This window comes from Erinaceus europaeus, chromosome 7 (genome assembly GCF_950295315.1).
Source record: "Erinaceus europaeus chromosome 7, mEriEur2.1, whole genome shotgun sequence".
Lineage (NCBI taxonomy): Eukaryota > Metazoa > Chordata > Mammalia > Eulipotyphla > Erinaceidae > Erinaceus > Erinaceus europaeus.
This window is the reverse complement of record NC_080168.1, coordinates 107,138,520-107,164,607: the sequence shown is the minus strand read 5'-3', so window position 1 is coordinate 107,164,607 and position 26,088 is coordinate 107,138,520. Positions and strand designations below refer to the sequence as shown.

General features: G+C 44.2%; 1 pseudogene; it reads right to left on the bottom strand.

Annotated features, from left to right (window-relative positions):
* Positions 1-2,242: 2,242 nt before the first annotated feature.
* LOC103124264 (retinol dehydrogenase 16-like) lies at positions 2,243-9,128 on the bottom strand (annotated as a pseudogene).
* Between the last annotated feature and the right edge of the window lie 16,960 nt (positions 9,129-26,088).

The window sequence follows — 26,088 nt, the reverse complement described above, 5'->3', positions numbered from 1 at the left end:
ACATTTTGTTCTGCTTTATATCTTAGTCTTTCATCCACCAAATTGCAGATGCTACTATGATTCCATCCTGATTTCCCTGGGAAGGTGACCTCACCAATGTGTCCCAAAACCTCACTTCTCCAGAGCCCTACCCCACCAGAAACAGGCGGGGGGTATGGATCGACCTGCCAATGTCTAAGTTCCAATGGAGAAGCAATTACAGAAGCCAGACCTTATACCTTCTGCATCCTATAGAGAATTTTTGGGTCTACGGCCATACCACCCTGAACACACCCTATCTCATCTGATTTTGGAAGAATTTTTGGTCCATACTCCCAGAGGGAGAAAGATGTTAGGGGAAATAACCAGAGGGCTCTGAACTCTAATTCCATCAGGACCCAGAGATAGAAGAGGAAAAAGGAAGGACATTCATACGTGGAGATGGGACTTAGAAAGGAAGAGAAGGCAGGGCCACAGAAAAAAAGGGAAAACATATATAAATACAGACAGTCATAGAAATAATAGTTACACCGTATTTGTGACTTTGCAAGAACTACTGCAGTTTCCCATGGAGGGAATGGGGACACAGAGCTCTGGTGGTGGGAATGGTGTGGAATTACATTTCTGTTATCTCAAAATTTTGTAAGTCTATATTAAATCACTAGAAAAAAAAAAAAAGAAAACTACCTGTTTAGTTCTTTGGCCCACCTTTTTATTGGATTATTTTTATTTCTTGTGTAAATCTATACCAGTTATGTATAGATGTTTGATATCAGTCACTTGTCAGATATATGATGTGAAAATATCTTCTCCCATTGCCTGGTTGTTTTTGTGTGATTCGCTTTCAGTGTGTGGAAACTTTTAGCTTCATGCAATCTTATTTGTTTACTCTTGTTGTCAGTTCCCATCCTCCTGGGGTTGAGTATCCAAATACATCTTTAATGGGAAGATTGGTTTGGGACATTTGCACCTGTGTACATATACAAATGGCATTATGAAATCCAGGAACCCTTACACTAAGCATGAGGCTCCTGTGTTCACTCCAGTGGGAGAACATACACTGGCTTGGGTGATTGACACCAAGGACAAAGGGCACCTTCAGAAATGCTGGTCACCTTGGCAGCCTGCAGGGATCTGTGTCTGGATCACCTGCTCACTGTGGATTTGAGAATGGATGACACCACCACATCTGACTTCATGTTTTCTCTTAAAGAAAAGTTATTATTATATGCAATGTGCTCCTGGTGTCTACTCTACAGGTGAAGCATGGTGCATGGGCTTCCTGTCAGCTCAAGGGTGGCAGGTAGAGACACTGAAGGAATAGAAAGAGAGAGGTCTGTGACACAGAGGTCAGCTAAGGAGGAGACGCTGATATCTCCAGTGACATTCTGGGGCCTTGCCTGTCCCTGAGAGGCCACACCTTTGAGTTCATCCTTGATTAAATCTGTAGTCTCTGGATAAATGCTGCAAAGGAAACACTTAACTCTCACTTTATGGTAGAATTTGGTGACCTTATTCTCTCTGCCCATCTCTCCTCAGTCACTTCACTCATTCCTGTCTCTGAAAGAACCGGATCCTTTCTCTTTTGAGCCACATCCCACCACTCCCCAATGCCATCATTTCAAGTGCAGTCTGTGCATCTTTTATTTCAAAGCAAAAGAATCATCAACATGCATGATTTCCATACAAATCAAAATCAGTTATAGTGTCTTCTGACAGGCTCCCAGTGAGGAGATGGGGACTCCAGTCCCCATCAGCTGAGGTGGCTCTGGAGACTGATGCGCAGGCAGATGGCCCCTCACCTCCCCGACACCACAGGCATGTTCATCAGGAGGGGCCTAATTCCCATAAGCCTTTCACCATGTGGAGGAGGAGACTGCTCAGAGGCAGACATTGGCTGGGAGTGGGGGGGTGGGGGTGCTGCAGAGCAGGAGGGCTGACCCCTCTCTCATTCAGACCCTTCACATGGGGATCCTCAGGGTGGCAGAAGGATTATGGGGCTCGGAAACTAGTGTGGCTGCTCAAAGAATGTGCACAGATGCGCTCTTGGGTCGCTGGTCCTCAGTCACAAAATTTCATTGTTATGATATGCAGAATCTAGTGCTATTTTTTCCTGAAGGAACCAGAGAAGGAGAGAATGAAGGTGACAAGGTATCCCTAGATACATTCTATTCTTTGTCTCCCTTCCCTTAGAAGACTTCTGCTGGCATAATACCCACTCTACCAGTACTCACCTCCCCCAGTATACACCTTATTTTTTTTATTACAGGACCTTTTCAGGCCTAAAGGGGCTCCAAGAGATGATGGAACCCACCAGAAAGGAGGGAACGTAGCTCATGGGGATGCCAATGAACCTGGCATCCCAACCAGCTGAATATCGGGTGCGGAGGTGACAGGAAGTCAGGGCATGCTCCATGCAGTCTGTCACCAAGGACAGATCTTCACATGACTTTTTCAACATTAGATCCAGTGTATTTGTGCCTGAGAAAGAAAAATCACCCCCCAAAAATATTAGTAAATAATCTTCAGCTGGAATAACTGAAATCAAACATTTATATAAATCCGTAATCCACCCCTAAACCAATGCAAATAAACTCTATGGATTATACTGGAGCTTTTCCTGGTGATGTTCCAGGAAAAACTTCACACTGCTTCCCTCTGGCCAATGTCAGGGAGCACATGCCCTACATGAATGGGGATGCAGAGGGGTAAACATTATAAATCTAATCACCTGAAAAAGCTGCTCTAGTAAAGCCTTTCCTGAGAACAGGGCCAGTGACCTTCTCTGGCTACTGTCTGCTCCTCCCAAAATGATGGCCTCTGCAAGTAATTCTAACTGGATTATGTAAAAAGCAGTCTGACTTGTGGTCCACAAGGTGGCACATTGGACTGTCAAGCATGGGGTCCCGGATTCAATCTCCGGCAGCATATGTGCCAGAGTAATCTCTGGTTCTTTCTCTGTCCTCTTATCTTTCTCATTAAATAAGTAAATTAAATCTTTGAAAAAAACAGCCTGACTTTTCTAACCCATGTGTGGGAATAAGGAAGCAAAGCAAGAGAAAATAGGTCAAAGTAGGACTCCTGCACTCAAGGTGCAGCTAAGTGGGTGGAAAAATCAAAGGGCTGTCCTCAGAGCTTGCTGGAGGGAGGGAGAGGCGTGGCAGCACATTCTGAAGCTATGGGAATAGTGCTCTGAATCTTCATAGTTTTGTAAACCAGGTTTACTCATAAACAACAAAACTATGATTTTTTTTTGTCAAATGATGGGAATATAGAGATTGTGGTATAGTATTACAATCATAAATATATTATTGATTCATTAGACTACAAGTTAATTGGAGTGTACATCAACACCATTCCCATGACCAATGGACTGCGTCCCCATCCCCCCTCCCCGCCCCCAGTGAAGCTGAACATCTACTCTCACCCTCTACTCAGAGATTTTTACTTTGGTGCCCTACTCCAAAAAATCCTATATTCTTCTTTTTTTATTTAACCATATTTATTTAATTATGTGATTCCTTTTTAAATTTTATTTATAAACAGGAGACACTGACAAAACCATAGGATAAGAGGGGTACAACTCCACACAGTTCCCACCACTAGAACTCCATATCCCATCCCCTTCCTTAATAGCTTTCCTATTCTTTATCCCTCTGGGAGTGTGGAACCAAGGTCATTGTGGGATGCAGAAGGTGGAAGGTCTGGCTTCTGTAATTGCTTCCTCATTGAACATGGGTGTTGACAGGTTGATCCATACTCTCAGCCTGCCTCTCTCTTTCCCTAGTGGGGCGGGGTTCTGGGGAAGTGGAGCTCCAGGATACATTGGTGGGGTTGTCTGTCCAGGGAAGTCTGGTTGGCATCCTGCTAGCATCTGGAACCTGGTGGCTGAAAAGAGAGTTAACATGCAAAGCCAAACAAATTGTTGACCAATCATGAACCTAAAGGCTGGAATAGTGCAGATGAAGAGTTGGGGGGGGGGGGGTTCCATTTTGTAGATAGCTAGTAGGCATATTTTAGTTATATTCCAAAGGGTCTGTGGCTATACTAGTTTTTTTTCCCCCTGAGCCTGAAATCTGATATGCAGGTGGATACAGGTTATTGTCTGGGGAGATGATGTCATGGCTGTAAAAAGGACCAGAAATCTGGGTCAGGGAAGAGAGTAGCTCCCAAATATGGGAAAGGGGTATTAATATTGTTGACTGTAAATCCCATCAATTTGATGTGATCTGGGACCCTATTTGGGGAGTCCTGAGATTCCTAAAAGACATGATGGGTCTAGACCTCAAATAAATCCCTCTCTCCATTGTCATCGGTCATCTCTATCAGGAACAACACAATAGACCCCTTTGTGGGCCCCCATAGGACCTTGTCCTCAATTTGGATCAACAATGGTAGAGAATGTTCCATCCTCCAAAGGAAGGATGGACAACATACGCTATGCTACACCTGAGGAAGATGGGTCCTGATATTGGAACATCTTGGAACATTCCTACTCATGACCATAGAATGTGATCTCAGATCTACATGGATGCAGAGGTCACATAAGCTTCTAAGCTGAATATGGGCCCCAGATCATAATCCTATATTCTTATCTCATGTCACCCTCGACATATAGACATGGACGTGAGGCTAACTGTAGTTAGTGAGGGACACATGGAGCTGAGACAGTAGTGAGCACTCACAGTACAGCCAGGCTTGCGACAAAGGTCTGCTTTACTCTACCCCCCCCCCCCCCGCCACCTTGCCCACCAAAGGTTACACACAGGAAACCAGATCTTTCTCTCCATAGATATCCTTGACTTCTGGGGACACCTGTTCTCATGCATTCATCAAGAGTTGACAGTGATTCTCAGAACTGTTTGTAACAGTCTTGAAGGAACCCAGTTCAACCGCAGCCACCTTCACTCCAAAGAAGGAAAGTTCCCTCCTGCAAACACACAGACAGAGAGGGCTGTTACCAGTGACATGGCAGAGAAAACCCATTAAAGAAACAAACTAAGAGATTAAACTTGAATTTACTGAGTGTCATCAGATTATAGAGCCCTGGGGGAAGATTCCGATTATTGGTCTCTGAGCCAGGATGGCACTTTGTTCAAAATAACACGCGCAAACACACACACATATACACGCATGCTCACACACACATACACGCATGCTCACACGCACGCATGCACGCACGCTCACACGAGCATTCCCATTTGTGCCTCTTCCACTTCAGGCAAAACTGACTGCTCTCTCTACCTCCCCAGGCCTTACCTCCATTCTGCTCTGTCAATTTATATTTCATAAATCCATCTCTTGCTCTGTCACCTCTGTGTCATGTGTACTATAACTGTTCCTTCTCACCTGCATCTCATCACCCACATTCACAGCCATCTCCTGCTTCCCAGTCAACAGGGTCTAAGGCTCATTTCCATAGCAACCCCCCTGATGAACTGCCTTCCTTCAGTCACACCACCAACAGCTTAAAGGGCCTTAGTCCATCTAGGTCTACAGCACTATCTCAGCTCCAGTGACAATAGACACTGTGAAGTCCTTGCCACCCTACTCTGTCAAGTTGTCTGCTTCACACATTCTGTCTCCACTCCTCACTCTGACCCCATTTGAAACAATCTCTCCTAATTCACCTGGCTTCCATGGCCCATGGCTTCCAGGGTCACAAACATCATGAGATATGGCCAAACCATCTCTCCATCTGTCTCTCTCAGCTTTACAGAGCTGTCTCAGAGCTTTACATTGGGGAACAAGTAGATTCCCCTACAGATTTATTAATGACGACTTCACATTTGCCTAAAGTTGTGAATAGACTAAAATCTCTATGGCCATGTCTAGGGCTCCCAGAGGCTGAATATTGTGGATCATGTGTGTGGATACACCACTAAACATCCCAATCCATTCTGCTACCTAGCTTTCTGTCTTTGACCCTCTGCCTGGGTGCTGATGTGATGAGTCTAAGTCGAGATACCTGGGGCATTATCTGACCCTAACGTTGAGAAAGGTGCCTCATGACGTACATGAAGGAAGAGAGAGAGGTCCAAAAGGAAGAACTTCGGATGTGATAAAAAGTATCCTAGAAAAGGATGCCTGACTTCCAATGGAAGGGACAGGATACAGAACTCTGGTGGTGGGAATTGTATGGAATTATACCCCTCTTATCCCACAGTGTTTTCAATCATTACTAAATGACTAAAAAAAATAATAACTGGGGACCAAGGGTGAATTATTTGAATGTTATTTCTTTTCTGAAAATTTGTAGTTTAGTCAAAATGATTTTTTTTTCTTTTTAAGAAAAGTCATGCCCAGATCTAACTCCCTCAAACTAATTCCTTTTGTCTTGAAATGGAGTTAGAATCATGGGACTATTTTTTAAGCTCTCTAGGTAGTTCTAAAAATCATTTATAATTGAGAGCTAATGGGCTAGACAATCCATGGAACTTGCGACAGACTGCATGTGTAATGTAGTAGAAAAGGAGAATTCAAGGAAGACTAATGGTAAACAGATAAAAAAGATTCCAAAGATATTGATGTATTTACACCCAGAACTTATGAATTGTAACTTATACGGCAAAAGGGGCTACAGTGATATGATTAAATTCAAGATCTTGAGACATGAAGATTATCCTGGATTTTCTAGACAGGCTTTAAATCTAATCACAAGTATTCTTGCAAGTGGAAGGTAAGGAGAGATTTAACTGTAGAAAAAATAACAGAGCAGTCCTATTTAAATGACGCTGGGAGGCTAAAATAGCACGCATGTGTGCAACCACAGGACCTAGAATGTTCCCCGTGCCTAATGGGAAGTGATGCTGATTCTCCATAAGCCAAACAGGGAACACATTAGTCTTATTATGATACAAGCATTTTCCAATCTGTGTTTCTTTTCTATTTGTTTCTAAATAAACTCATTTTGTTGTTTGAAAAAAGAAAGGAAGGAAGGGAGAGAAAGAGAGAGATGGAGAGGGGGAGAGAGACAGAGGGAGAGAGAGAGGGAGAGGGAGAGGGAGAGGGAGAGGGAGAGGGAGAGGGAGAGGGAGAGGGAGAGGGAGAGGGAGAGGGAGAGAAATGGATGCCCCGAAGCATAGCCTCTGTTGAGGCAAGTACCTGAGAGAGTCTGAGAAGGCCTCCACACCATACTTGGAGATGCAGTAGCTTCCACCAAAGAGGGATATTCTGCCCAAGATGCTGGAGACATTGACCACACAGCCCTTCACCTTCCTCAGCAGGGGCAGCAGGCTCAGGGTCACCTCAGTCAACCCCAACAGGTTGACATCCAGTATCTTCATGAAGTGCCGTGTGGTCAGCCACTCACTGGTTACTGAGGGTGCAGTGATAGCAGCATTACTAACTAGGCCCCACAGTCCTGGAAACAGGGGGGGTGCTATGTCCTGAGAGAGGTTACAGCCTTGGTACACTGCCCCAGGGTGTTGCAGTCCCTGGAGCTGCTGCAGACACACAGAGACCTGGTGTCTGGGGCTTTCACGCAGCCTGTTCCCCTTCTTCTTCTTCTAGCGTTTGCCCTTCTTCCGTAGCCAGTCAACAGCGTCAGGTTGAGCCTGATGTAAAGTTTCGAGATGGTGTTATAAATGTCCCAGAACTGGTGTGTTGCACCAAAGTAAAAGACTCTGGGGTGGGAGGGGAGGGTTTAGGTCCTGGAACATGATGGCAGAGGAGGACCTAGCGGGGATTGAATTGTTATGTGGAAAACTGAGAGATGTTACACATGTACAGACTACTGTATTTTACTGTTGAGTGTAAACCATTAATTCTCCCAATGAAGAAAAAAGAAAATGGGGCCAGGCAGAGATGCACCTGGTTAAGCACACACATTACAGTGTGCAAGGACCCAGGTTCAAGCCCCTGGTCCCCACCTGTAGGGAAAAGCTTCATGAGTGGTGAAGCAGGGCTGCAGGTGTCTATCTTCTCCACTCCTCTCAATTTCTCTCTGTCTCTATCCAATAAATAAATAAAAATATTTAAGAAATAAAAAAAGGAAAAATATTCCAAAGCTTCTGGGGGTGGGCAGGGCTTGGAGTAAACATGACTCAGCAACATTAACAAATAAATAAATAAATGTCCCCTACATTTCAGAGTCCCTGGATACCTGCTGTCCTGAGTATTTGGCAGCTAGGCAGTGGGTAACAGGCTAGAGGGAGTGAAGGAGGATGAGAGAGGAGGAGAGGGAGAGAAAGGCAATGATAGGAAATAAAATATTTTTTATTTTATAAATTAATTTTTAATTTTATTTTATAAATAAATTTAAAAATACTCCCTAGAGAGTACTGTTCTTATTCAATGAGAACAAGAGCTCAGTGTTGTGGTCTGGCAGTAGAGGATAGACATATTGTAGGAATACCTGGGTCAGCAGGGGAAAAATATGCTGAGAAGAGCAGCCCAGATCCAATTCACCCATCACATAGATACTCCCAGAACCCATGGAGCTTTTAGAACAAACCTTGAACCACCATCATGCAGAGGGGCTCACCCCATGAGACACAGGCATCTGACATCCAGAAGTTAATTGAGAGACCAGGTAACAGTACAGAGAGAATTCTGGAAGGGGAACTTTCCTCAGATAAACACTCCTAAACATAGAGCCCCAAAAAGGCAGAACAAAGAGAAGAGACTCAGGCTGGTGAGAAGGGGAGGAGAGGAAAGCCAGTGTCTGTTCAAGTCTTGAAACACATGGGAATCTCCCCAAGATAGAGCACACATGCAGAGTCCCTTACCCTCAGCCCATTTCACCCTCAGAGGGAGAAACAGACTGGAGAAGGCTGTTCCTTCACCCACTGGGTGGCCTCAGCGATGCTCTCTGACTTGGTGACATCCAGGATGACCATCTCCAGCCTGTCTGAAGTCTGGTCCCTCAGCTGCTCAGCCCCCTTCTCCGTCAGACATGCCGCCAGCACCCTCAAGCCTTGCAGGTCCGGCTGCCTGGCCAGCAGGTTGCCGAAGCCCAAGTCACAGCCCGTGATGAAGACGTACTTGTCTCGCAGCTGGCTCACCACCTGCCTCTCTCAGTGCCAGCGCACGAGGTGGTACAGGCCCACCAGGGCCACCATGCACAGCAGCCACATGCTTCACGGGAGATGACAGCCTGCGGTCAGAAAACAGACTCAGTACCTCAGCCAGGAGCTCTGCACCTGCAGTCTGTCCTCATGGTCTTGGCACTCCGTTTTCAATTTTCGTCCTTATAAATCTTTCTGGAACTTTTTTTTCTGTTCTCTTTCTGTTTCTTGAACTACTTCTGCATGAGGCCATACAATTTCCTGTCCTAAGATGAGGTCATCACCGTTACCTGTGCTCACTCTCTCACTTCTACTATCTACTACCTGACCCCACAGCTGACACCACCACCTGAGTCACACTGGTCAGAGCTTCTTTTACATTGTTGTTTGCAAACACCCTTGACCTCAGACTTTCTGCCCTCCAGAAGCAGTGGGAGTTACATAACTTTTTCTAGTCTATAAATCCCCGAGTCAAGGTAAAAATTTGTCCAGCAAAGCAACCCTCTCTGAGAAGACCCAGTCAGTGCTTCCCTAAGGGATGACAGGAGAAGGCACAGGGTGTAAGGTCTCTCCTGAAAGCACTTCTGAGGAGGAGAGTCTGAGGATACCATGGGCATCTCCCATCATGGGCAGTAAAGGGAAGGGAAGGACATGGGAGCCACAGGCTACAGAAAAGCTTCTCTGATTGCCTGGGAGATTTCTGAAAAGACTAACACCCAGCAGGTCTCACAGTGGCTCCCTCCATGCTCACTTCCTCTGTGCTAGCCCTCTCCTGCCAACCTCACCTCCACACACAGACGTCACAGACTAATTCTCCAGGAAAAAAAGACTGACTTGAACCTGACTGTGAGAGAAGAGACTAACCCAAGGAGAAGGACAGCAGTTCTGTTCTGTCAAGGTGATGGCAGAGAGGAGGGGAACTGCCCCCCAGGAGACAGAGAACATGAGGGCCTGGACCTCAGAACACCTGTGCATTGCTGTTAACAGGTGAGAAACATTTCAAAGAAGATGAGTGGTCAATAGATTCTGGCAATTTGGTGTGTTCAGAAGAAGATACTTTCACTATCCCATGTGTCTTCTTCATAGTCTATTTTTAATAAATCTGTTCTTTAATTGACAAAAAGTGAGCAAAGTGACTAGGTAGAGAGGTTTCCAGGCTGAAACCAGAGACTGGCTGGTCTCTCCCTCTGGTGGTCATTCTCTGCCACTGCAGGTTCACCCTGGGTATGGCTCTGGGATGGCCACTATCAGGTGTTTTGGAGCAGCCCCACAATACTAAGCTGTAGCTCAGGGCAATTTGCCCCTTCCACAGACATAACTATAACCCTAGCTCTCCACAGTGCATAACACTCAGCTAAGCCTCTGACGGAAAGCCCAGGCCTTACTTGGGAGGGAGAAGGGGATCCTGAGGTCACTGACCTTGTGCTTCAGAAACAACAACAACAAAAGACAAAAAGGGTTCCTTGATCACCTGTAATGGGAATGGCCTCCAGTCCCTGCTCAGCTCCCCACAGGCCTCTTCCTCAGGAAAAGAAGTAGCTGAATCTGTGGGGGATTTTGATGCTGGGTAATGAATCTCTGTTATTTGGAGGAGTTGCACCTCTAGAGGGGCCCTCTGTGAGTTGGTCCTTCAGGAAATTCTTGCAAAAACTAGAATCTACATCCCCCTGACTCTCTGAAGAGGATTCCTGGATAAGAATTTAAACCTCGGGGGCCAGGTGGTGGTGCACCTGGTTGAGTGCACATGTTACAATGTGCAAGGACCAGGCTATGAGCCCCCAGTCCCCACCTGCAGGGGGAAAGCTTTGCGAGTGGTGAAGCAGTGTTGCAGGTGTCTCTCTGTCTCTCTCCCTTTCTATCTCCTCCTACACTCTAGATTTCTGGCTGTCTCTATCCAATAAATAAATAAAGATGGGCACCAAAGAAAAAACCCTGGTTGGAGGGTGAGGGTGGATGTTCAGCTTCATGGGGGGTGGGGATGGGACACAGTCTTTTGGTGGTGGGAATGGTGTTTATGTACACTCCTATCAATTTGCAGTCATATAAATCACTATTTAATTAATATGAGAGGGGAAAATTGATTGAATATCTCAAACTTTTTAAAGCACAGACTGAATCTTTTTAATACATAGGCTGAGTCTTTGATATGTTGACTCTCTTAAAAGCTTAGTCCAGGGAGAACAAAAGCAACCGGTGGCATAGCTATATGCAAACAATGTCAAAGGACATGAAATATGGTGAGGGTGTGTATGATACAGCAAATCCTAACAAAGGGATTCTTCAAAGTTAACCCAATTGCCAAACAATGTGATTATTTCAATAACTATCTATTGTCTTCTTAAACCCTAAGACAACAGGAATCTCCCGCTTCATCTATAGAGCCTATGTTTCTCCCAGTCCTGGAACCTCTGGAGTGGGGCTCACTTCCCTGCATGCTTCTCTCAAGCCATACCAAATGATATTGCATCTGCTGATTCCAACCTAATCAGTGCAACGAGTACCATCTCAGCATGCTTCACCTCAGACTGTGTACAGAGACATCAGGCAAGGATTGCCAACTCTTCACCCTCATCACTAGGGTGAGACCTGTCCTTTCATGGTAGTCTCTAATTCCATTCTAGGAGGTTCACTTCCTAACAAAGTGCCAAAGCCTAGATATAGGCTGCCGGGCTAGCTTCGAGGGCGGGAGAGAGACGACCAGGGACTCATGGTTGAGCTGGGACGCAGTTCGATCTTTATTGATGAGGAATGCTCCCAAATATGGGAAAGGGGTATAAATATTACTGTAAACCCCATCATTTTTATGTGATCTGGGGCCCCTAATTAGCTTAGGAGCCTGTGTGACCTCTACATCCCTCTAGATCTGAGCTCACATTCTGTGGTCATGAGTAGGAACATTCCATGCTTCCCCAATATCGATCCATCTTCCTCAGGTGTAGCATAGAGTATGTTGTCCATCCTCCCTTCAGAGGATGGAACATTCTCTACCGTTGTCGATCCAAGCTGAGGACAAGGTCCTATGGGAGCCCACAAAGGGGTCTATTTTGTTTTTCCTGATAGAAATGACCAGTGTCAATGGAGAGAGGGATTTATTTGAGGTCTAGGCCCATCATGTCTGTTTGGGAGACTCAGGACTCCCCGATTAGGGTCCCAGCTGGTGGAATGGCCTGATAGTGACTAAAGAGTCATTGTTAAAGTATGCCAGTCTCTTGCCCTTATTCAGCTTTTGCAGTCCTTGCTTTGCTAAGGTTAGCTTTGGAGTGAGTGAGAGAACTGTCATAGGAAGTAGGTGAGGAGGGTATCTAAGTCTAAGTGGACACTATTTCATTATGAACTTGACACTGACTCACTAAAGACTATTGTGTATTTTTGCTTTCAGGTATACATTTTGCCCTAATTTATAGATACATGTGAACATATGCTCTATCTTACAGGACCTGGCCTATTGTTGGTTTGCTTCTAAATTCTGTTTCTAAGACCCCTTCTGTTGCATTGCTTGGCATTGTAGTCTATTTACATAACCACTGTTGCCTAAGAACCGCCCTGCCTGCAGGGCACTGGTTTAATCTCACTGGTTCCAGCTCTTTTTCCTTCTCCCCACCCCCTATCCTACGTACATCCTCTTCTAACCTGACACTTCCACCTCAGGAGATATATAGGACAGGATTGTGATTAGAGATAGCTACTCTCTTCCCTGATCCAGCTTTCTGGTCCTTTTCCCAGCCATGACATCATCTCCCAGACAATAATTAGGATTCACCTGCGTATCAGATTTCAGGCTCAGGCAAAATAAATAAATAAATAAATAAATAAATAAATAAACACTAGTATAGCTACAGGCCCTTTGAAATATAACTAAAATATGTCTGCTAGCTATCTACAAAAATGGAGGACCCCCCCCAATGCTTCACCTGCACTATTCCAGCCTTTATGTTCATAATTGTCCAACAGTTTGTTTGGCTTTGTATATTAACTCTCTTTTTAGCCACCGGGTTCCAGATGCTAGCAAGATGCCAGCCAGACTTCCCTGGACAGACAGCCCTACCAATGTGTCCTGGAACTCCGATTCCCCAGAGCCCTTCCCCACTAGGGAAAGTGAGAGACATGCTGGGAGTATGGATCGACCTGTCAACGCCCATGTTTAGTGGGGAAGCAATTACAGAAGCCAGACCTTCCACCTTCTGCATCCCACAATGATCTTGGGTCCATATTCCCAGAGGCTTAAAGAGTAGGAAAGCTATCAGGGGAGGGGCTGGTACACGGAGGTCTGGTGGTGGGAATTGTGCGAAGCTGTACCTCTCTTATCCTATGGTATTGTCAATGTTGCCTTTTTATAAATAAAAATTTTAAATAAATAAATAAAGATAATTTAAAAAATATATGTTAAACCTCTTGAACACCTTTTCCAAGGATTATGAAGTAGAGTAGTGATCATTGCTGAGGAAAAAATAAGAATCCATAAGCTTCAGGTAAAGTCTGAAGCAATGGCCTCCTGTTGATGACCGTGTAGGCTGTCTGAGTGTGGAGGCTGGAGCACTGCTGACCTAGATCCTTTCTTGATGGAAGCGGGAGAGAAGCCCTCTTGTAGAGACTGAGAAGCATGGAATCATCTGGAGAGGGAGTTGAGAAAGGGAGAGTGAACTGTCTGTGCACCACCTCTTGTCCTCCCACAAGATAACCTTCCACAAGGATGGATAAATGGTGTGTGTGTGTGTGTGTGTGTGTGTGTGTGTGTTTACAAAGACTGACAGAAGGCTGGTAGAACTGTTCACCTGGATAGTGTCCTTGCTTTGCCATGTGAGTGACCAGCTTCCAGCCCTGCTCCTGTCTCATTAGAGGAAGCTTTGATGTTGTCATGTCTTTCTCTCTGATTCTGTCTTTTTATCTGTTAAAGAGTTAGCTAAGCATGGTCCAGCAGGTATCTCAGTGGCTAAGGCACTAGACTTTCAAGCATGAGGTCCTGAGTTCAATCCCTGGAAGCTCATGTACCTGAGTGATGTCTGGTTCTTTCTCTCACTCTTATCTTTCTCATTAATAAATAGATAAAATCTTAAAAAAAGGGGGGTTAGCTTAGAATGAAGCCCCAGTGTAGAAAGAAATCTAAAACTAAAAAAAAAAAAACAATAATAAAGACCAAGAGACACTGAAAAATCTCAGAAATCTTCAACTGCTCCCAGTCTCCTTTAGCTTCCTGTCCATCCCCTGGCTTCTGTCCCCTTCTTCCCCTACCCCAACTCCAGAGTCCCAGGGCCTCTCCCAGTCTCTGTAGAAGTGCTGACAGTTTCTTGCTGGTTTCAGATTTGTTCAGACACCACAAGGGGGGGCTTCTCTTCTGCTTCCCTCAAGAAACTTCTTAGGATTCCCAGGGCTGAGTCATGAGGAACTTACCTGACCCCACTTTTTAAAAGATAAATATCTTATTTATTAATAAATAATAATTTTATTAATAATAGGATTGAGAGAGAGTCAGAACATCACTCTAGCATATGCAGCATCAGGGATCAAACTCTAGATGTCATGCTTGAGAGTTCAACACTTTATCCACTGTACCATCTCCCAAGACACATGACCCCAGTTCTTTAAAAAATTTTATTCTTGTGTTGGTTAGGTTGTGATCGGCAGATGCAATATTATTTGGTTTGGATTGGGAGATGCATACGGGAAAGTGGCCCCTATCCAAGGGTTCCAGGACTGGGGGAAGTAGGGGCTCTATAGTGGAGATGTTTGCCACCTCAACATGCTTCACCTCAGACTGTATCCAGAGACTTCACGTGTGGAATGACAACCCTTCAGCTTCATTACTCGGGTGAGACCTTTCCTTTTATAGTACACTCTAATTTCATCTCAGGTTCACTTTCTAACAAAGTCCCATAACCTAGATATACACCAGTTTCTGTGAGAGAGAGCTTATGTGCACACGTATCCATAAACTACTGCAAAATATATACCTGAAAGCAGAAGTACACTAGAGTTTGCAGTGAGTATCCCCCTAACACTTCCTCTCCACTATTCCAAGCTTGGGATCCATGATTGCTCAACAAATTGTTTGGCTTCATATGTTAACTCTCTTTTCAATCACCAGGTTCCAGATGCCACCAGGATGCCGGCCAGGCTTCCCTGGATTGAAGACCCCACCAATGTGTCCTGGAGCTCAGCTTCCCCAGAGGCACACCCTACTAGGGAAAGAGAGAGGCAGACTGGGAGTATGGACCGACCAGTCAACGCCCATGTTCAGCGGGGAAGCAATTACAGAAGCCAGACCTTCTACCTTCTGCAACCCTCAACGACCCTGGGTCCATGCTCCCAGAGGGCTAGAGAATGGGAAAGCTATCATGGGAGGGGGTGGGTTATAGGGATTGGGTGGCAGGAATTGTGTGGAGTTGTACCCCTCCTACCCTATGTTTTTGTTCATTAATCCTTTCTTAATAAAAAATTTAAAAAAATAAGTAAAAATAAAAAAATAAATAAAAATTTTATTCTTTATTGGAGGGATTAATGGTTTACAATCAACAATAAAATATAATAGTCTGTACATGTGTAACATTTCTCAGTTTTCCACATAACAATTCAGCCCCCTCTAGGTCCTCCTCTGCCATCATGTTCCAGGACCTGAACCCTCCCTCCCACCTCAGAGTTATTTACTTTGGTGCAATACACCAACTCCAGTTCAAGTTTTGCTTTGTGTCTTCCCTTCTGTTCTTATTTTTTCTTTTTCTTTTTTTAATTTATTTTAATTTATTTTTTTATTTAAGAAAAGATAAATCAACAAAACCATAGGGTAGGAGGGGTACAACTCCATACAATTCCCACCACCCAATCTCCATATCCCACCCCCTCCCCTGATAGCTTTCCCACTCTCTATCCCTCTGGGAGCATGGACCCAGGGTCATTGAGGATTGCAGAAGGTAGAAGGTCTGGTTTCTGTAATTGCTTCCCCACTGAACATGGACGTTGACTGGTTGGTCCATACTGCCAGTCTGCCTCTCTCTTTCCCTAGTAGGGTGGGTCTCTGGGGAAGCAGAGCTCCAGGACACATTGGTGGGGTCTTCAGTCCAGGGAAGCCTGGCCGGCATCCTGATGGCATCTGGAACCTGGTGACTGAAAAGAGAGTTAACATACAAAGCCAAACAAATTGTTGAGCAATCATGGACCCAAAGATTGGAATAGTGGAGAGGAAGTGTTGGGGGGGGGGGTACTCATGGCAAACTCTAGTGTACTTCTGCTTTCAGGTATATATTTTGCAGTAGTTTATGGATACGTGTGAACATATGCTCTCTCTTATAGAAACTGGTGTATATCTAGGTTTTGGGACTTTGTTAGAAAGTGAACTACCTGGGATGGAATTAGAGAATACTAGGAAAGGAAAGGTCTCATCCGAGTAATGAAGCTGAAGGGTTGTCATTCCACACGTGAAGTCTCTGGACACAGTCTGAGGTGAAGCATGTTGAGGTGGCAATCGTTGTGTTGATTAGGTTGCGATCGGCAGATGCAATATTTGATATGGATTGGGAGAGGCATATGGGAAAGTGGGCCCTATCCAAAGGTTTCAGGACTGGGGGAAATACAGGCTCTATAGTGGAGATGTGAGGTTCCTGCTGTCTTAGGACAATCGATAGTTAATGTTATCATCACATTATTTGGTAATTGGGTTAACTTTGAAAAGTCCTTTTGTTAGGGTTTGCTGTACAGTACCCAGTATCTTGTATATAGCTATGCTATTGGTTACTTCTGATCTACTTGGTCTAGGCTTTTGAGAGAGTCCGCACACCAAATACACATCCTATATATTAAAAAGACTCAGTCTGTGTTTTAAAAACTTCGAGACATACAATTAATTTCCCCCCTCTCATATTAATTAACTAGTGATTTATATGACTACATTTTATTAGGAGTGTACATAAACACCATTCCCACCACCAAAAGACTGTGACCCATCCCTCCCACCCACTCCCACCCCCCACTGGCCCAGTAAGCTGCATGCCTACCCCTCACCACAGGGTTTTTACTTTGGTGCCCTACTTACAATTTGGTCAGGTCCTGCTTTTAGTTTCCCTTTCAGATCTTCTTACTCAACTTCTGTTGATGAGTGGGATCATCCCATACTCATCTTTATCTTTCTGACTTAGCTCACTTAACATAATTCCTTCTAGCTCTGTCCAAGATGGGTCAGAGAAGGTGGGTTCATTGTTCTTGATAGCTGCACTGTTCTTATTTTTCAACTTCTGTCTATGAGTGAGATCATCCCATAATGACTCCACCTCTTTTTAAAAAATATTTATTTACTTATTTATTTATTTATTTATTTATTCTCTTTTGTTGCCCTTGTTTATCATTATTGTTGTTATTATTATTGCTGTTATTGCTGTCATTATTGTTGGATAGGACAGAGAGAAATCGAGAAAGGAGGGGAAGACAGAGAGGGGGAGAGAAAGATAGACACCTACAGACCTGCTTCACCACCTGTGAAGCGACTCCCCTGCAGATGGGGAGCCAGGGACTTGAACCGGGATCTTTACGCCGGTCCTTGTGCTTTGCGCCACCTGCATTTAACCTGCTGCACTACCACCCGACTCCCATGACTCCACCTCTTAACCCTATGAGAAGTTCCTCTAGGCAAGCTGTGTTTTTACCCTTCAGGATGTCATAGGCCACTCTGGGAATCTAAGGCAATTGGTAAGCCCCACAAAAAATCATATAATACTGTGGTCCAGCAGCATATGTACCAAAGTGATGTCTGGTTCTTTCTCTCTCTCTTCTCTTATCTTTCTCATGAACAAATAAATAATAAGAATAAATTAACTTCAAATTTTGTGGATATCACTAACACAGAGCTTAGAGACAATAGACAGCTTCACATTCATATTAGAAAGAAGAAAAAATATCACAACACAACAAGTATATACTGTCAAATGTAAAATATTAATTCCCCAATAAAGAAATAAAAAAGTACAATTCCCAAATTGCTTCAACCTTTGTGAAAAACAGGTGAGATATTTCTCAGGGCTCTAGAAATGTACCTACCCCATGACCCAGTAATTTCTCTCCTGAGGATATACCCAAAGGAAACAAAACACCTATCAGAAGATATCTACGTACAACTATGTTCATGGCAGCATAATTCATAATAGTCAAAACTTGGAAGCAATGGCTTCATCCAATGGCAAATGAGTGAATAACAAAATGTGAGATATATATATATATATATTTTTATTATCTTTATTTATTTATTGGATAGAAACAGCCAGAAACTGAGAGGGAAGGATGTGATAGAGAGGAAGAGAGACACAATGACACCTGCAGCCCTGCTTCACTGCTTGTGAAGCTTCCTCCCCTGCAGAGGTGGGGCAGAAGCTTGAACCTGAGTCCTTGCACATTGTAGTGTGTGCACTTAACCAGGTGCATCCAGCCCCAAGATGTGTGTGTGTGTTGTGATATATATCAGCTTTTAAAAATTATGAAGTCATCTCCTTTGCCTTATCCTGGATGGAATTTGAAGACATGTTAAGTGAGATAAGCCAAAAAAAAAAAGACAGATACTGAATAATCTTATAAGTGGAAGAGAAATAGGAGGGCCTGGGTGGTGGTGCACCTGGCTGAGCACACAAGTTACCAGAAATAGGAACAGAAAGGAAAAAACACAGAGTGAAACTTGGACTGGGTGTGGTGTATTGTGCCAAAGCAAAGGGTTCTGGGAAAGGAGGGGGAAGAGGTGAAGAGAACCTTGGGGTCCTATTGCATGATGGTATAAAGGAACCTAAGTTATGGGTGAGAGTGCTCTGAAAAGAACATTCACAAGAAGATGAGAAACTACCCATGTATCAACACCATTATAAATCATTAATCCCTCAATAAAAAAATGACTTTCAAAAAGTATAATTCCCAGATAACTAAGTGAAAGATGAATCTGGTGTTAATTCAATTTAAAAAAAAAAGCTGGTGGTGGGACTTGGAAGAGGTATCTCAAGGTCAGTTTTACAAGAAAGGACCTCTTCCCCGTCCCCCAAGGGAACAGGACTTTGGGACTTCATTGGTATACAGCTGAGGATGAACTTTGAGAATGTAATTAGTATATGGTTGACATCAGGCTGACAGACTTACATAAACCAAGTTATTTAACTTCCAGGTGGCTTCTGTCCTGGCTCCCTTTGTTCTTGCACTCCACTGTCGGAGCTCCCTGCTTTCCTACATTTTTGCGGCCCCACCACGGTCACTCTCCTGGGACTTGCTGAACTTTGGTAATTAACTTATCTCATGGGCCTGGCCTATTCTTATCTCTGCTTATTCTACTTATTTTGCTGTACCTAAAATATATCATTCCATACTGCTGTACCACCATGTAATAAACCATTGATTGTTTTAAACCCATGCCAAGTCGCACCCCTTTGAAATCTTTTATTTTTTAATTGTAATACCCAAGGAATAGGACAGTGACCTCTTGTACCAAAAACTTCCCCGTTATCTTCTGCATCCCAGCCAGTATTCCTAAGACATCATCATCCTTGCTTTGTGCATAAAGAAAATGAGGCTTAAAAGGTTAAAGTGATGTTCCCAAAGTCACACAGCTAATAAGTGATGGGACAGAGTAGTATTATGTCTTCAAACTGGTGATATAGTCATTGTGTTTCTGTAGAGAGTGAGAGAGGGGGAAAAGGCAGAGTGGAGAGCCAAGAACAGGGTTATTAAATCAGATCCCTCTTTGGGAGCCCAGGGAATCCCTCACTTGATGTGCTGGACATTCAAAGCCGCTGTCCCTGATGTGTGGAAATCATGACTGGAGGACTCAGAGGTTTCTCCAGTCAGATGTAGCTTCTGCATTAGATGATCTACCGGAAGCTCAGGCTGATATAGTGAGTGTAGTCATTGCCAAATTCCTCAGCCCTGACCCATCCGCAATCTACCTGCTAGCACCATATGAAGCAGGGCCCTCAGCCAAACAGGCCAGAAGAGCAAGGGAGTTCCTGGGATAGGCTGTTCCACCCTTTCTCCCAGATCCGGGCACAAGCCCTAGTGTCCCTCCACCCCCAACACAGACACACCCTGGGAAGCTGCTCGCCTTTATCTGTGCCTCCCAATACCTCCTCCCTGGTACCTTCCTTCCTCTCTTCTGATTGTTGATTACAGCATCTTGTCTGTGCTTTGGGGGGAAGATGGTTGTGGAGAGGAAGGAGAAAGAGCAAATTTCCAGGAATTGTTTCACTACTGCTGCTGCTGCAGTTGTTTGGGGAGAAACTATTTGCCTCCTTTCTGCTGGCCTGGGCTCCTTTCCCTTCCTCTCCCTTCCTTCCAGCCTTTCTCTCTCTCCAGATTCCCACCTCCCCACCCCCAACCCCATCCCTCAGCGAAGAAAACAACTCTGTGGAAACTGCAGAGCCATCACTACTTTTTCCTGCAGGAGCAACATTTTCCCCCTGTGGCCCTGCCAAGAGATCAGCACTTCCTCTCAAAAATGGTGAAGGGTGTGGGGGGCTGGGGAGCAGGTGAGGATGAGGCTGAAGCCTCCAGAGGGAGGTCAAAAGTCCTGGGGTGAAAGATTCAGAGACTTAGGAGATACCCTGAAAATAATGTGCTTGAGGATTGGGGAGATAATAATAACAACAACAACAACAATAATAATAAGTACGTAGGCTTTAAAGGAAAGAGAATGAGCAGGGACAGGAGAACACAGTAGAATTAAGGACTTCTATAGTCTTTTTTTTTTTTTTCTTTTCCTTCAACCAGAACATTGTTCAGCTCTGGTTTAGGGTGGTGTAGGGGATTGAACCTAGGACTTGGAGCCTCAGGTTCCTGTGAGAGTTTCTTTGCATAACCATTACATTGTCTACCCTCTGCCCAAATCAGGGACTTCTATGGAGTTGCTTGACCTTCATAAGTCAAAGGCGAGAGAAGGCAGGACTTTCAGAAGGCTCTTTACTGGGGAAAGGTAGATAGGAACCAACAGAGATAGGGAAGGGGTTGGGGAAGAGAGGGCTAAACTGTCTGAACAATCAAAGTGACACACATTCAATGTCATCAGAGCTCATCACCAAATAGACTTCTTGGTCTACTGAGTAAGTGGGAGTGTGGCATAACAAAATATGCAAGTCTGATCTCTGCCCCCAGTCCCTGGCACAGAGCTCCTAAGACCCTTGGCATTTCCTGTCTGCTAGGGATGAGGAGAGCCTCTTACACAGAGTTCCTAAATACCTTGGCATTTCCCAGGTGGTAAATTCACCTTTTGTTCTAATGAGGTGACTCTAGTTGGGCTCCTGAAAGCTTCAGAATTGGCCTTATAACCAGAAAGACCAGGCCATGATTAAAAGTCTGGCACTTTCTAGGCTGTGGAACTATAGCACAATGATCTTGCATGCCTGAGGTCCCAAGGCTCTCAGGTTCAATCCACAGCACCACCATTTGCCAGAGCTAAAACATACTCTACTCTCTCTCTCTCTCTCTCAAAAACTAAAGGAAGAAATTTTTATATAAGAAGAAGTTTATAACTTTCAACCTCAACACTCAGCCTCCAGGGAGAGTAGAGGCACTGGAGAATGAATTAGTAGTCAGTCACACCAGCTGATGAAACCACCACACAAAGCTCCAGAGACAGGAAAACATCTGGGTTGGTGAAGGCATCCACATGCTAGGAGTAACACAATAGCTTCGAACATCCCCCTGCCCCTGACTTTGGCTCCTGTACCTCTTCACTTAGCCGTCCACCTGTAGCTTTATCATGAACCTGCAAATATAAACACGATTCCCTGAGTTTTGTGAGCCATTTCTGCCAATTACCTAGACCAAGGAAGGTTGGGGTGAGGCGGTAGTGCACCTGGTTAAGTGCACACATAACAGTACACAAAGACCCAACAAGGACCCAGGTTTAAGTCCCCAGTTCCCACCTGCCTTTGGAAAGCTTCATGAGTGGTAGAACAGGGCTGCAGGTGTTTCTGTGTCTGCTTCCCTCTACTACCTCCTCCCCTCTCAAGTTCTGTCTCTATCCAGTAATAAATAAATAAATAAATAAATAATATAATTTTAAAAAAGGAAGGCATATGGGAACCCCCAACTTTGTAGCCATATTAGAAGAAGCATGGGACCCCAAAGAGCTATGCAACGCAATGAGCAACTAAAGTGTAGCTGGGCCATTAAACAGGTGGAGTCTGGTACTAACTCAGAGTGCTTAGCTCCAGAACTGAATTAAATTGCAGGCCACCCAATTGGTGTTTGCAGAGTTGGAAAATTGGTTAGTGTAGGAGGTAAAGGAAGAACACTACACCCTTGGTGCTGAATGTGTTCGGAGTGGAGAAGTCATTTTTCTATAGGAGGCCTCAAGAAAACTGCAAAGCTAAAGATGACTCCTTCCATGGAGATGTTCAGTACTGAGGACTGCACAATTTGAGTGTGTTAATGTCCCCTGGTTATACACTGTATAATGACTAACTCATTTAACACTAGCTTTATTTTTACCACATTAATGATGTAATTAGAAAAAAAATTATTTATTTTTCCCTTTTGTTGCCCTTATTGTTTTTTTATTGTTGTTTTGTTGTTGTTGTTATGATGATGTTGTTAGATAGGACAGAGAGAAATGGAAAGAGGAGGGGAAGACAGAGAGGGGGAGAGAAAGATAGACACCTGCAGACCTGCTTCACTGCCCGTGAAGCGACTCCCCTGCAGGTGGGGAGCTGGGGGCTCGAACTGGAAGAAAAAAAAATTAAATCCCCTCATTAGATGGAGAAACAAAATGTTGTTTAGCCAAACCATGGAATATTAGTCTGCCGTAAGAGGGAATAATATTTAACTACACATTACAATGTGAGTGAGCCTCAGTAATATGCTCAGTAAAAGTGAAAACCAGACACAAGAGCTATGTGCTATATGACTCCATCTATATCATTATTTTTAACATTTCATTTATTAACTTTAGTGAAAAATACAGAGAGAAAGAAAGAGACAGAGCTACCAGAGACCATTGCTCAACTCTGGCTTATAGGGATCAAACCTGTAACCTCAGGCAAGAAAGATTTTTGGATAAACACTATGCTATTTCCCCAGTCCTATATCATTCCTTTTATTTTTTTTCTATTAGAGCATTTCTCATCTCTGGCTTATGATGACGCCAGGGACTAAACCTCAGAACCTTAGACATCAAAGTATTTTTGCATGACCACTATGCATTTCCCTAAGGCTCCATTTTGATTAAATGTCCATAATTGGTAAACCCACATAGACAATAAACAGAATGATCATTGCCAGGGACTGAGGGAAGGGAAGAAGGGAAAGGGAGTGAGTAGTTAGATGGTTTATTTTCGGGTGATGAAAATGCCTTGGAAGTAGATAGAAGTGGTGGCTGCACAACATGAATGTATGAAATGTCACTGATTTGCAGCACAGTTCCTCTGCTCCTGGAAGACAGAGAAGGAAAGACACCATAGCACTGCTGCAATGACCCCTTGAAGCTTCTTGCATGCACGTACTTCCATATGGTGGCAAGGGGCTCAAACCAGGGTCTTTGCTCATGGTAGTACGTAGTACACTGGGGGAAGTAACTCCTGCCCCCACCCCCAAAAATTATTAGTCTTGCTCTGAATTTTACTATAGGAATTTCGCTTCCCCTGGGGATTAAATATATAAACTTAATGTCTTCCGGCTAGCACACACTCAGTCTTACATCCTCCAAAACAAAGGTCCAGCTCCAGGTGGCTCTGCTCACAGTGACTTATGTGAGACAGGCTGCCTTCCTATCCCTACAGAGATAAGGAAGGCCGTCCTTCCTCCCCACAATGGTTTGCCATGGATCATATAACTAACTGAGGTGAAAGTGCTCTGAGAAGCAGGAAGTTCTGCTGGCACAAGATGCCCACCAAAAACATAAATCCACAGCACCGAGCTTTGCCCTTCAGTCTGGAAGAGAGAAGGTGGTGACATTCTCTCTCTCTCTCTCTCTCTCTCACACACACACACACACACACACACACACACACACACACAGACACACACACAGGACATCCCCCTTCCCACCCACATGGGTCTTTGCTCTCTCCCCAGAGACTCACTTCAGATCACAGGGCGAAGGCTGTGGAGAATGGCAGGGGGCACCGTGAGCCAACAGGGCAAGTAAGTGTCAGTGGCATTAAAATATGGCTTGATTTGCACTTTATTTTTTACAATTATGAATAATTTATTTCCAGAAATATATTCATACATAGAATACTTTTTGTTCTGGGAGTCGGGGTCTATGTAGCGCAGCAGGTTAAGCATAAGGACCAGCATAGGATCCCGATTCGAGCTCCTGGCTCCCCACCTCCAGGGGAGTCCCTTCACAGGCGGTGATGCAGGTCTGCAGGTGTCTGTCTTTCTCTCCCCCTCTCTGTCTTCCCCTCCTCTCTCCATTTCTCTCTGTCCTGTCCAACAACAACAACATCAGCAACAACAATAATAAAACAACAAGGACAACAAAAGGGAATAAATAAATGAATATTTTTAAAAACTTAAAAAAAAGAATACTTTCAGTTCCTTAGAGCAAAACTGAATGAAGATAGAATAGGAATTCTGAGAGTTCTGAGGAACAGAGCAACTAAGTAACTTTCTCAAATCACATGGCAGCTGGGGGATATTACTGAAATCAGTCTGTGGTACAGGCTTCCTGACTTGTGCCCAGGGATTTTTCTCACAACATCTGCTATTGTAGGTCACTTTCTTCTGACCTCTTCCCACTGTTCTCTGAGTAAATAATCTCATTGCAGAACATGGGGAGCTAGGGTCAGTAGATTCATGTGTTGCAGGTTTGTTCTGAGCTCTCTCCAGGGTGTGCTCCTTTTCAGCCTGGAAGAAGGCCCAGCTGTACGCAGGTAAGAGACTCTGGTTGTCCTGTGTCCTTAGTTCCCAGCCTTTATTTACCCTCTTAAATATCAGTGGAACTCATACCAAGGTGGAATGGATGTTTGTGGCCTCCTTGTCACATAGCTAGTGTGCATCTGAAAACTGCAGCAACAGTTCTTGGAAACACAGATCTGCCTCCATTCTGACCCGTGCTACTTTACAGGTCATGCTAGTGTGTCAACACCTTCTAAAAAATCTTGTTTGGTGCCAGATGGTGGGACACCCAGTTAAGTTCATATAGTACTAAGGACCCGCACAAGGATCCAGGTTTAAGCCCCTGACTCTCACCTACAGGGAGGACGCTCCACAAGTGGTGAAGCAAGTTTGCAGGTGTTTATCTTTCTCTGTCTCCTCTGCTCTCACTCACTTTCTTTCTGTCCTAATCAATAAGCAAAAAAAAAAAAAAAAAAAGAAAGAAAGAAAAAGAAAACACAGTGGATTTGGAGTGAAGGCACAGAGCCCTAGAAATAACCCTGAAGGCAAAAAAGAAAAAGATTTAAAATATCTTGTTTAAATGCTGATCCTTTTTGGTACACTGAGGACAGTGAGATCAGCTGTGAAGAGAGCCTGTAGCGGCACCGGATAGGCTACGACTTGCTGACCTCCTGAAGATTTCAGAAATCCTGTTTTCCTTCCTATCTTTTTATTTTTTAGACTTTTTCTTTGGTGGGATTAATAGTTACAGTAAATAGCTATCGGTCATGTATAAATTTTTTCAGTTTTCTGCAAAACACTCTGAACCCCTGCACAGATCCTCCTCCACCATTGTGTGCCAGGACCTGAAAGTTCCCCTCACCCACACACCCACTAAGTCTTTTACTTCGGTGCAATACACTAAACCCACTCCAAGTTCTGCTTTGTGTCTCCCTTTCTGTTCTTATTTCTCAACTGCCATCTGTGAATGAGATCATCCCATATTCATCCTTCTCTTTCTGGTTTATCTCACTTAACACGATTCCTTCAAGCTCCATCCAAGATGAGGGGAAGAATGTGAATTCACCATTTTTAACAGCTCAGTAATAGTTTTATTTGAGTCCTCCCCTCCAAGTTTGCTTTAGTAAGAATCAAGATAGATAGGGGAGCATGGAACTCCAAGCTGGATTAAAGAGGGGAAAGTGCACTTACATATATGGGGCATTTACAGTCGGTCAGCCTTGTGTTCTATGACTCAGTTAATTCTCATAACACTCCGTTAGTAAATACAGCTGTCATCATTTTGCAGAGAACTTAATAAATGCTTAAAGAG